We start from the raw sequence: 13240 nt of genomic DNA on the forward strand, positions 1-13240 counted from the left end.
ATTCTTGCCTTAAGTAACCGTGTGTCTTATGTAACCATACCAAATGTAACATATCATACTAACTTGAATATCCCAGATTTATATTTACTATGTTACATCTAGTCTACTTCCGGAATTCATAACATATAACACCAATTGCAATACGTAACATACCATACAAAATGGGTGATGGACTTCCACAAATTAATTACATACCATATGAAACAGAACATAAACGTAACATATTAAACGGAGTGTCTCCGATTTATGAACAGAATAATACAAAATGCTCTGAGTCCAGGTTGCAATGAAAGATGTACTTTATTATTGTCAATGACTTGGCACACAAAAATGAATCATCCCATGGATAAGGCCTGTTAGACGTGATACCAATTCTGAGACCTGGTTTTTAAAACGGATAATAGTAACCAAAAGCATCACTACTAAAATCACCATCACTACTAAAATCACCATCACCACCCACATTGGCCACATGCCTGTGTCACCACTGTGCTCTTCTTGGACAGTGACTGTGAGAGTGACAGCATCTGGTGTTCCCCGCTCTTTAGAGCCAAAGAAACACTGGTAATTGCCCTGATCAGAAAGACGTACGTCTGGCAGGGTGATGGAAAGGTCTCCCTGTCGGTAAGCATCTTTGGACACCGACACCCTGTTCTCAAACCCAGGGCCGTAGGTTATATTCCCTGCCGTGACATTCAGCACAGTCTGTCCATCCTTTTCCCAATAGATGTGTACCTCACTGTTGGGAGTTTGTTTTTCAGTTGAGCCGTGGCAAGTAAGTGTGGCCCTATCTCCAACATGGTAAGATATTTTAGTGGGGATCAAAACTACTAGTTTTACATCCTGTAAAACCTCGTTGGTGCAGACACACTCATACCACCCCTGGTCATTGTACTCAACTGAGGAGATGGTGAGAGAGAGGCTTTCATTCTGGAGTTTAACCCTGTTGTCATAACCCTCTCCTGTAGTTAAAACCTCTCGATCGAGTTTAGCCACCATCTTCTTGTTATCATGACGCCTCCACTCAAGACTACCGTGACACAATCCGGAGCAGGAGAGTGAAATTGAACCGTTCAAAATCACTGTTTTAGTTATAATAGTGGAATATGAGGACGACATTGCATTGAGAAGGACAAGCAGGAACACAGCAAGTGTTACCTTCCAACGCATCGTTAGATAGTACTAGTACCGAGGCAATAGTATTGTTCGATAGTACCAGTTTTATTGTAAATATTGTAGTATATAGCAGTATATATTGTCAGTGGCGAGCTAGCTACCTACCTTGCATACAATCAATTTACATTTCGCTCCAACAGGCGGATGCTTTCGCAACTTTCCTGTCGTGCTCAGCAATCTCCAACTGTACAGATTATATATACATCGTCGTATATAGCAGTATTTATCGTCATCGGGGAGTTAGCTGCCCACTTGGCACCGAGATCAGTAATAGTATCAAAGCCGTATCAGTATAATTAAATATATCGTTATCCGTAACTTCTAAACAGTTATATTTCGATCCAGTAGGGTGATGCTTCCGTAATTTTCCGTGTCGTGCTCAGCAATCTCCAACGGAACAGTGTATGTATATATTTTCGTATATAGTAGTATTTATCGTCAGCGGGGAGTTCGCTGCCCAGCTGTTCGAATTCTGTAATAGTATCAGAGCCGTATAAATATCGTTAGCCGTAACCGTATCTTTTATCCAGTTAGATTTCGATCCAGTAGGCCGATTCTTTCAAAACTTTCGTTTCGTACTCGGCAATCTCCAGCATTATAGCCCAAAAAACAACACACGACTGATTTAAGCCACTATCAGTCAGGGTAACGGTTGCACAACATGATATTTACAATAAACTATTCTCGAATACAATAGAACTATAACCAAGTTACTGACAATATCTTCTTACTTCTTAACTCATTTTAAACACAAACAATAATAATCGAACGCCTTCTGAAACAGGAAATGCTCGAGACTTCCGCAGAAGTGTGCATTTGTTCAGTCCCCCTCATGCGTTTAAAAGCACTGGATTGGTGCAAGTATAGCTGGAGAGACTTCCCACCATATTCCTACAACCACTCCATTCATTTTAAATCCATGAGAGGAGGTGTATAAATGAACAGTTCAGGAGAAGACTAGAGAATTAGAATGTAGTCCCTTAGTCTCTTCATCTCTTCAAACAGATTGGGAAATATAGAACCAACCTGGATTTATCCCATGTCTCAACTACCCTGCTGTTCCACAGGGTGGATGGAGGTAGTTACCCAGTATTTATAGAATGTGAGACTTGGTCTCTGTATTCTCACCATACATCTTGGGGTGTGGGAGGGTTTTTGTGGTTAACGGGTGCTGTTTTTTCAAACTTTTTCTATTGCTACAGAAAACGACCAGGTAATATACTCTCTGGCTACTCTGGATCCCCCAAGCCACAAGACTCCTGAACAGGTAACCAAATGGCTACCCAGACTATTTGCATTGTGTGCCACCCCCCAACCCCTATTTTACGCTTCTGCTACTCTCTGTTCATCATATATGCATAGTCACTTAAACCATATCTACATGTACATACTACCTCAATCAGTCTGACTAACCAGTGTCTGTATGTAGCTCGCTATTTTTATAGCCTTGTTACTGTATATAGCCTGTCTTTTTACTGTTGTTTTATTTCTTTACTTAGCTATTGTTCACCTAATACCTTTTTTGCACTATTGGTTAGAGCCTGGAAGTAAGCATTTCCCTGTATGGTCTACTACACCTGTTGTATTCGGGCGCACGTGACAAATAAACTTTAATTTGATTTACTCTGAATTAAAAAATCAGTAGTTACTGATACTGTCCTGGATGTCCAGCAGGGTTACTGCTACTGTCCTGGATGTCCAGCAGGGTTACTGCTACTGTTCTGGATGTCCAGCAGGGTTACTGCTACTGTCCTGGATGTCCAGCAGGGTTACTGCTACTGTTACTGCTACTGTCCTGGATGTTCAGCAGGGTTACTGATACTGTCCTGGATGTCCAGCAGGGTTACTGCTACTGTCCTGGATGTCCTGCAGGGTTACTGCTACTGTCCTGGATGTCCAGCAGGGTTACTGCTACTGTTACTGCTACTGTCCTGGATGCCCAGCAGGGTTACTGTTACCGTCCTGGATGACCAGCAGGGATACTGCTACTGTTACTGCTACTGTCCTGGATGCCCAGCAGGGTTACTGTCCTGGATGCCCAGCAGGGTTACTGTTACCTGGATGTCCAGCAGGGTTACTGCTACTGTTATGTCCAGCAGGGTGCTACTGTCCTGGATGCCCAGCAGGGTTACTGCTACTGTCCTGGATGCCCAGCAGGGTTACTGCTACTGTCCTAGATGTCCAGCAGGGTTACTGCTACTGTTACTGCTACTGTCCTGGAAGTCCAGCAGGGTTACTGCTACTGTCCTGGATGTCCAGCAGGGTTACTGCTACTGTCCTGGATGCCCAGCAGGGTTACTGCTACTGTCCTGGATGCCCAGCAGGGTTACTGCTACTGTCCTGGATGCCCAGCAGGGTTACTGCTACTGTCCTGGATGTCCAGCAGGGTTACTGACCAGCAGGGTTACTGGGTTACTGTTACTGCTACTGTCCTGGATGCCCAGCAGGGTTACTGTTACCGTCCTGGATGCCCAGCAGGGTTACTGTTACCGTCCTGGATGCCCAGCAGGGTTACGGCTACTCTCCTGGATGACCAGCAGGGTTACTGCTACTGTTACTGCTACTGTCCTGGATGTCCAGCAGGGTTACTGCTACTGTCCTGGATGCCCAGCAGGGTTACTGCTACTGTCCTGGATGCCCAGCAGGGTTACTGCTACTGTCCTGGATGCCCAGCAGGGTTACTGCTACTGTCCTCGATGACCAGCAGGGTTACTGCTACTGTTACTGCTACTGTCCTGGATGCCCAGCAGGGTTACTGTTACCGTCCTGGATGCCCAGCAGGGTTACTGTTACCGTCCTGGATGCCCAGCAGGGTTACGGCTACTCTCCTGGATGACCAGCAGGGTTACTGCTACTGTTACTGCTACTGTCCTGGATGCCCAGCAGGGTTACTGCTACTGTCCTGGATGACCAGCAGGGTTACTGTTACTGTCCTGGATGTCCAACAGGGTTACTGCTACTGTCCTGGATGTCCAGCAGGGTTACTGCTACTGTCCTGGATGCTCAGCAGGGTTACGGCTACTCTCCTGGATGACCAGCAGGGTTACTGCTACTGTTACTGCTACTGTCCTGGATGCCCAGCAGGGTTACTGCTACTGTCCTGGATGACCAGCAGGGTTACTGTTACTGTCCTGGATGTCCAACAGGGTTACTGCTACTGTCCTGGATGTCCAGCAGGGTTACTGCTACTGTCCTGGATGCTCAGCAGGGTTACTGCTACTGTCCTGGATGTCCAGCAGGGTTACTGCTACTGTCCTGGATGTCCAGCAGGGCTACTGCTACTGTTACTGCTACTGTCCTGGATGCCCAGCAGGGTTACTGCTACTGTCCTGGATGCCCAGCAGGGTTACTGCTACTGTCCTGGATGCCCAGCAGGGTTACTGCTACTGTTACTGCTACTGTCCTGGATGTCCAGCAGGGTTACTGCTACTGTCCTGGATGCCCAGCAGGGTTACTGCTACTGTCCTGGATGCCCAGCAGGGTTACTGCTACTGTCCTGGATGCCCAGCAGGGTTACTGCTACTGTCCTGGATGCCCAGCAGGGTTACTGCTACTGTCCTGGATGTCCAGCAGGGTTACTGCTACTGTCCTGGATGCCCAGCAGGTTTACTGCTACTGTCATGGGGAAGACTGGGTGATATGGTGGGTGGAAAACCCTGCTGACCGAGGCAGGAAGTGTGGTGGAGGGACATATAGGCTGCCATCTCCATCTGCATGGCCTGGATGAGCCAGGTAGCTCCAAGATGGCGCAAGCAGTAAGACGTGTCGTGTCCCTTGTCCCGTGTATATTTAGTCTTTTTTCGTTTTACATATTTTTTTCTTCGCATATCTTTTAAAACATTTTGCTAAACCTCAGCTTCCAAATACTCTCCTTCAACCCGCCTCACCCAATGTAGCTTTTTTTTTTTTCCTAAAGTATTTAGTATTTATATTTACTTCGGAACCGGAACCCCTCAACTGAAGCTAGCCAGCTAACTACCAGCTATGCTAGCGGTCTTCAGCTAACCGGTCATCAGCTAACCTTTAGCCCGGAAAGCTCTTGCCAGTTCGAACAACGCGACTCTAACCAGAGCATAACGGACCTATTTATTTTTTATTTTTTATCCCCGGATTCCCGCCGCAAACGGAACATCTTTCAGCTGGATCTTCACAACTAGTTATTTCGCTAAACCGCAACCCCGGACGATTACTGCTGGCTAGCGCTTCCACCCACTTAGCCTGAAGCTAGCCCCGCCAGAGCACCTGTGCTCCCACCGTAGCATACTCCTGGTCTACAATACCTACCACCGTAGCATACTCCTGTGCTACAAATACCCGGACCCACGACAGGTCTATCGATGTCACTACATGAAGAGGAATAAACAGACTCACCCCGTCGCGACGTCCCCCAAAGGCTAACTCTCTAGCCCTTGCTATCTCCTTGCTTGGTATTTCGGCCTGCTAACTGCCAGCTTGTTTAGCACCGGTCAGCTAACTGCTACCTTGTTTAGCCCCGGCCTACTAACTGTTAGCTTGTTAGCACAGGCCTGCTAACCGTCTGAATTGCCTCGTCCCAAACACTCACTGGACCCATATTTACTCTCTTATCTCTTTTCGATTTTTAATTTGTTTATACCTTCCGGTAACCTGCCTCACCCAATGTGATACGGAATCGCTATTATTTTTAATTTTTAGAACACACTCAAGAACCTCCAGAAGCTAACTAGCTAACTAGCTACAAGCTATTTAGTCATTGTTAGTTTTTTTAACCTGGATAACACTCACTAATCCAGCTTCCCTGCCTCCTGGACACTGATCACTTGGCTACATAGCTGATGCACGCTGGACTGTCCATTAATCACGGTACCTCATTCTGCTTGTTTATGTTTTATCTGTCGGCCCCGTTGCCTAGTCAACGCCATTTTACCTGCTGTTGTTGTGCTAGCTGATTAGCTGTTGTTGTCTCACCTACTGTTTTAGCTAGCTTTCCCAATTCAACACCTGTGATTACTGTATGCCTCGCTGTATGTCTCTCTCAAATGTCAATATGCCTTGTATACTGTTGTTCAGGTTAGTTATCATTGTCTTAGTTCACAATGGAGCGCCTAGTTCCACTCTTCATACCCCTGATACATCCTTTGTCCCACCTCCCACACATGCGGTGACCTCACCCATTACAACTAGCATGTCCAGAGATACAACCTCTCTCATCATCACCCAGTGCCTGGGCTTACCTCCGCTGTACCCGCACCCCACCATACCCCTGTCTGCGCATTATGCCCTGAATATATTCTACCATGCCCAGAAACCTGCTCCTCTTATTCTCTGTCCCCAATGCTCTAGGCGACCAGTTTTGATAGCCTTTAGCCGCACCCTCATACTACTCCTTCTCTGTTCCGCGGGTGATGTGGAGGTAAACCCAGGCCCTGCATGTCCCCAGGCACCCTCATTTGTTGACTTCTGTGATCGAAAAAGCCTTGGTTTCATGCATGTCAACATCAGAAGCCTCCTCCCTAAGTTTGTTTTACTCACTGCTTTAGCACACTCTGCTAACCCTGATGTCCTTGCCGTGTCTGAGTCCTGGCTCAGGAAGGCCAAAAAATTCTGAGATTTCCATACCCAACTATAACATCTTCCGTCAAGATAGAACTGCCAAAGGGGGAGGAGTTGCAGTCTACTGCAGAGATATTACTTTGCAGGCTGTCATACTTTCCAGGTCCATACCCAAACAGTTTGAACTACTAATTTTGAAAATTACTCTCTCCAGAAATAAGTCTCTCACTGTTGCCGCCTGCTACCGACCCCCCTCAGCTCCCAGCTGTGCCCTGGACACCATTTGTGAATTGATCGCCCCCCATCTAGCTTCAGAGTTTGTTCTTTTAGGTGACCTAAACTGGGATATGTTTAACACCCCGGCAGTCCTACAATCTAAGCTAGATGCCCTCAATCTCACACAAATCATCAAGGAACCCACCAGGTACAACCCTAACTCTGTAAACAAGGGCACCCTCATAGACGTCATCCTGACCAACTGGCCCTCCAGATACACCTCCGCTGTCTTCAACCAGGATCTCAGCGATCACTGCCTCATTGCCTGTATCCGCTACGGAGCCGCAGTCAAACGACCACCCCTCATCACTGTCAAACGCTCCCTAAAACACTTCTGTGAGCAGGCCTTCCTAATCGACCTGGCCCGGGTATCCTGGAAGGACATTGACCTCATCCCGTCAGTTGAGGATGCCTGGTCATTCTTTAAAAGTAACTTCCTCACCATTTTAGATAAGCATGCTCCATTCAGAAAATGCAGAACCAAGAACAGATACAGCCCTTGGTTCACTCCAGACCTGACTGCCCTCGACCAGCACAAAAACATCCTGTGGCGGACTGCAATAGCATTGAATAGTCCCTGCGATATGCAACTGTTCAGGGAAGTCAGGAACCAATACACGCAGTCAGTCAGGAAAGCTAAGGCCAGCTTCTTCAGGCAGAAGTTTGCATCCTGTAGCTCCAACTCCAAAAGTTCTGGGACACTGTGAAGTCCATGGAGAACAAGAGCACCTCCTCCCAGCTGCCCACTGCACTGAGGCTAGGTAACACGGTCACCACCGATAAATCCATGATTATCGAAAACTTCAACAAGCATTTCTCAACGGCTGGCCATGCCTTCCGCCTGGCTACTCCAACCTCAGCCAACAGCTCCGCCCCCACCGCAGCTTCTCGCCCAAGCCCTTCCAGGTTCTCCTTTACCCAAATCCAGATAGCAGATGTTCTGAAAGAGCTGCAAAACCTGGACCCGTACAAATCAGCTGGGCTTGACAATCTGGACCCTCTATTTCTGAAACTATCCGCCGCCATTGTCGCAACCCCTATTACCAGCCTGTTCAACCTCTCTTTCATATCGTCTGAGATCCCCAAGGATTGGAAAGCTGCCGCAGTCATCCCCCTCTTCAAAGGGGGAGACACCCTGAACCCAAACTGTTACAGACCTATATCCATCCTGCCCTGCCTATCTAATGTCTTCGAAAGCCAAGTCAACAAACAGGTCACTGACCATCTCGAATCCCACCGTACCTTCTCCGCTGTGCAATCTGGTTTCCGAGCCGGTCACGGGTGCACCTCAGCCACACTCAAGGTACTAAACGATATCATAACCGCCATCGATAAAAGACAGTACTGTGCAGCCATCTTCATCAACCTTGCCAAGGCTTTCGACTCTGTCAATCACCATATTCTTATCGGCAGACTCAGTATCCTCGGTTTTTCGGATGACTGCCTTGCCTGGTTCACCAATTACTTTGCAGACAGAGTTCAGTGTGTCAAATCGGAGGGCATGCTGTCCGGTCCTCTGGCAGTCTCTATGGGGGTGCCACAGGGTTCAATTCTCGGGCCGACTCTTTTCTCTGTATATATCAATGATGTTGCTCTTGCTGCGGGCGATTCCCTGATCCACCTCTACGCAGACGACACCATTCTATATACTTCCGGCCCGTCCTTGGACACTGTGCTATCTAACCTCCAAACGAGCTTCAATGCCATACAACACTCCTTCCGTGGCCTCCAACTGCTCTTAAACGCTAGTAAAACCAAATGCATGCTTTTCAACCGATCGATGCCTGCACCCGCATGCCCGACGAGCATCACCACCCTGGATGGTTCCGACCTTGAATATGTGGACACCTATAAGTACCTAGGTGTCTGGCTAGACTGTAAACTCTCCTTCCAGACTCATATCAAACATCTCCAATCGAAAATCAAATCAAGAGTCGGCTTCCCCAGCCGCGCCCTCAGAGCATGCGCAGACCAGCTGGCTGGTGTGTTTACGGACATATTCAATCAATCCCTATACCAGTCTGCTGTTCCCACATGAAGAGGGCCACCATTGTTCCTGTTCCCAAGAAAGTAACTGAGCTAAACGACTACCGCCCCGTAGCACTCATTTCCGTCATCATGAAGTGCTTTGAGAGACTAGTCAAGGACCATATCACCTCCACCCTACCTGACACCCTAGACCCACTCCAATTTGCTTACCGCCCAAATAGGTCCACAGACGACGCAATCTCAACCACACTGCACACTGCTCTAACCCATCTGGACAAGAGGAATAGCTATGTGAGAATGCTGTTCATCGACTACAGCTCGGCATTTAACACCATAGTACCCTCCAAGCTCATCATCAAGCTTGAGGCCCTGGGTCTCAACCCCGCCCTGTACAATTGGGTCCTGGACTTTCTGACGGGCTGCCCCCATTTGGTGAAGGTAGGAAACAACATCTCCACCCCGCTGATCCTCAACAGTGGGGCCCCACAAGGGTGCGTTCTGAGCCCTCTCCTGTACTCCCTGTTCACCCACGACTGCGCGGCAACGCACGCCTCCAACTCAATCATCAAGTTTGCGGACGACACAACAGTGGTAGGCTTGATTACCAACAATGACGAGACGGCCTGTAGGGAGGAGGTGAGGGCCCTCGGAGTGTGGTGTCAGGACAGCATCGTGAAGAAGGCGCAGCAGCGCCTCTTCAACCTCCAGGAGGCTGAAAAAATTTGGCTTGTCACCAAAAGCACTCACAAACTTCTACAGATGCACAATCGAGAGCATCCTGGCGGGCTGTATCACCGCCTGGTACGGCAACTGCTCCGCCCACAACCGTAAGGCTCTCCAGAGGGTAGTGAGGTCTGCACAACGTATCACCGGGGGCAAACTACCTGCCCTCCAGGACACCTACACCACCCGATGTTACAGGAAGGCCACAAAGATCATCAAGGACAACACCCACCCGAGCCACTGCCTGTTCACCCCGCTATCATCCAGAAGGCGAGGTCAGTACAGGTGCATCAAAGCTGGGACCGAGAGACTGAAAAACAGCTTCTATCTCAAGGCCATCAAACTGTTAAACAGCAACCACTAACATTGAGTGGCTGCTGCCAACACACTGACTCAACTCCAGCCACTTCAATAATGGGAATTGATGGGAAAGGATGTAAAATATATCACTATCCACTTTAAACAATGCTACCTAATATAATGTTTACATACCCTACATTATTCATCTCATATGTATACGTATATACTGTACTCTATCATCTACTGCATCCTTATGTAATACATGTATCACTAGCCACTTTAACTATGCCACTTTGTTTACATACACATCTCATATGTATATACTGTACTCGATACCATCTACTCTATCTTGCCTATGCTGCTCTGCACCATCACTCATTCATATCTTTATGTACATATTCTTTATCCCCTTACACTGTGTATAAGAAATTAGTTTTGGAATTGTTAGTTAGATTACTTGTTGGTTATTACTGCATTGTCGGAACTGGAAGCACAAGCATTTCGCTACACTCACATTAACATCTTCTAACCATGTGTATGTGACAAATAACATTTGATTTGATTTGATTTGGTCCTGGGACATCAATGGTTACACATTGTAACTCTGCAATAGACTAGAAACAGGATTTAACTAGTTAAAGGCTGATTTGTACTTCATATGTACAGAAATAGATTTTTTTTTAAACTTCTCTCTCACTTCTCTCTCCCCCTCCCTCCCTCCATCCCCATTCTCTCTCCGTTCTCTCCCTTCTCTCTCCACCTCCCTTCTTTCTCCCCCTCTCCTCCCCTCTCTCACCATCTCCCTGTCTCTCCCTCTTTCCCTTCTCTCTCCGCCTCTCCCACTCACTCCCCCCTCACCTCCTCTCCCCCTCACTCCTTCCTCACCCCCTCTCTCCCTTCTCTCTCTGCCTCTCCCCCTCACTCCCCCCTCACCCCCTCTCTCCCTTCTCTCTCCCCATCGCCCTCTCTCCCATCTCTCTCCACCTCTCCCCCTTCTCCCTCCCACTCTAGCTCCATCACTTCTACAACCGGTACTTCCAGTAGGGCCACATTGAGCTTCAATAAACTTTTCCAGCTTTCAAAACCACCAGCACTACCCCCTGGACCAGCCACGGACTAACCAGGTACGATGCCCCGAAGTTCGCCTCCGCCTCATCCACCACCCATTGAGCCAGTGGAAGCAGTGGAGAGACCCCAGTGCCCAACACCCTCTCCCCAGGTTTAGGTGACCCTAGCCATGCTAGTGATGGGAATGGAGGGGCATGTATGATGCACCATGACTTCCACAAGCTGTCTGTTCAAGCCAGGCCTACCACACCACCACTTCCACCATGGGGGGGCCCTGACGTCCGGCCTCTGCCCATGCTTGGGGAGGGTTCCCAGGCACAGCTCCAGCCACAAACGGCCTCCCCCTGGATGTCTCTCTCCAACCCGCTCTACAGAGAGTCTATGATGACTTCTCACAACTGTGCCAACACAGCCTCCTCCTCTTCTTCCTCCTTCGCTCCAGTCTTCCCTCCACCCTGCCCTGCGCTAACTGTTGCTACATCCAGGGCCCTACAGCTCCCACTACCTCACGGCTGCCCCAAAGAGGATAGGCTAGTCCAGAGAGACTCTACTACCTCCATCCCCTCTATACACCCACAAAGAGAGATCTAAATTGACAAATAAAGGTATCCTGCATTTTATGTGGATTTTTTCTCTGTTAATCAGTTATTTTCTCTGCTAATCCGTACGTTATTCACATCTACCAGCTGCAATATTATGTTTACATCCCAAATGGCACTATTCCCTATATAGTACAGTTATTTTGACCAGAGCCCTATACACCCTTCTCAAAAGTGCCATTTGGGAAGCTTATGTCTGTGTTCATTCAACCAACTTTAATTAAAATTACACTTCCTTTGCCAACAGGTGGCAGCAGAGTCAGCTAGTGGGTGGGGCTTTCTACGTGGTTGTCTGGATGTGTAGCTAGTGGGGGGGGGGCTTACTATGTGGTTGTCTGGATGTGTAGCTAGTGGGTGGGGCTTTCTACGTGGTTGTCTGGATGTGTAGCTAGTGGGGGGGGCTTACTATGTGGTTGTCTGGATGTGTAGCTAGTGTGTGGGGCTTACTATGTGGTTGTCTGGATGTGTAGCTAGTGGGTGGGGCTTACTATGTGGTTGTCTGGATGTGTAGCCAATGGCTTGTTATTGGCTACCCAGATATTAACGTCTCGTACAGTAAGTACACTGTAGCCCCCAGGCATAGCAATAGTAGCATAGGAATCCTGCATGTATGATGTAATATTATAATAATGAATAATATCCTGTATATATAATTAAAGTAAATTATGTAACAATAACTTTTATGCATTACATTATACTGGGCTACACACACAAACAGTCCTAACAGCATGAATGTTGAAACCCAATGGGTACTCAAAGATACTGTAACAGTCTCTCTCTCTGTCTCTCTCTCCAATGTCTCTCCTCATCATCATGTGTGTAATCTCCTCTATATATAATTAAAGTGTTATGTCAATAACTCTCATTACTTATGTGTGTCTCTCTCAAAGTCTCTCTCTCACTGTGTCTCTCTCTCTCTTTCTGTGTGTGTCTCTCTCTCTGTGTGTGTCTCTCTCGCTCCGTGTCTCTCTCTCACTCTCTGTGTCTCTCTCTCACTGTGTGTCTCTCTCTCACTGTGTGTCTCTCTCTCACTGTGTGTCTCTCTCTCTCTGTGTGTCTCTCTCTCTCTGTGTGTGTCTCTCTCGCTCCGTGTCTCTCTCTCTCTCTGTCTCTCTCTCTGTCTCTCTCCATGTCTCTCTCTCCGTGTCTCTCTCTCACTGTGTCTCTCTCTCTCTGTGTGTCTCTCTCTCTGTGTGTCTCTCTCTCTCTCTCTCCGTGTCTCTCTCTCTCTGTGTCTCTCTGTCTACGTCTTTCTTCTTTGTTTTTGAATTCTTTGTGGATCTGTGTAATCTGAGGGAAATGCGTGTCTCTAATATGGTCCTACATTTGGCAGGAGGTTAGGAAGTGAAGCTCAGTTTCCACCTCATTTTGTGGACAGTGTGCACATAGCCTGTCTTCTCTTGAGAGCCAGGTCTCAAAAGCTCTGCACCCCCCACAGCAACTTGCTCAAGTCCCCCCCCCCCCTCTTCAAAGGGGGAGACACTCTAGACCCGAACTGTTGCAGACCTATATCTATCCTGCCCTGCCTTTCTTAAGTCTTCGAAAGCAAAGTTAACCAACAGATCACCGACCATTTT

At 47.9% G+C, this 13240-nt stretch overlaps 1 long non-coding RNA gene across 1 annotated transcript; it reads left to right on the forward strand.

The window, feature by feature from the left end:
- The first annotated feature begins 294 nt into the window (after positions 1-294).
- On the forward strand, positions 295-11987 carry LOC135510321 (uncharacterized). The gene is made up of 4 exons (XR_010451105.1): positions 295-1578; positions 2182-2254; positions 2379-2443; positions 11008-11987. It is a non-coding gene; the product is annotated as an uncharacterized LOC135510321 (long non-coding RNA).
- The last annotated feature ends 1253 nt before the right edge of the window (positions 11988-13240 follow it).

Source organism: Oncorhynchus masou, chromosome 23 (assembly GCF_036934945.1).
Source record: "Oncorhynchus masou masou isolate Uvic2021 chromosome 23, UVic_Omas_1.1, whole genome shotgun sequence".
Taxonomy (NCBI): domain Eukaryota; kingdom Metazoa; phylum Chordata; class Actinopteri; order Salmoniformes; family Salmonidae; genus Oncorhynchus; species Oncorhynchus masou.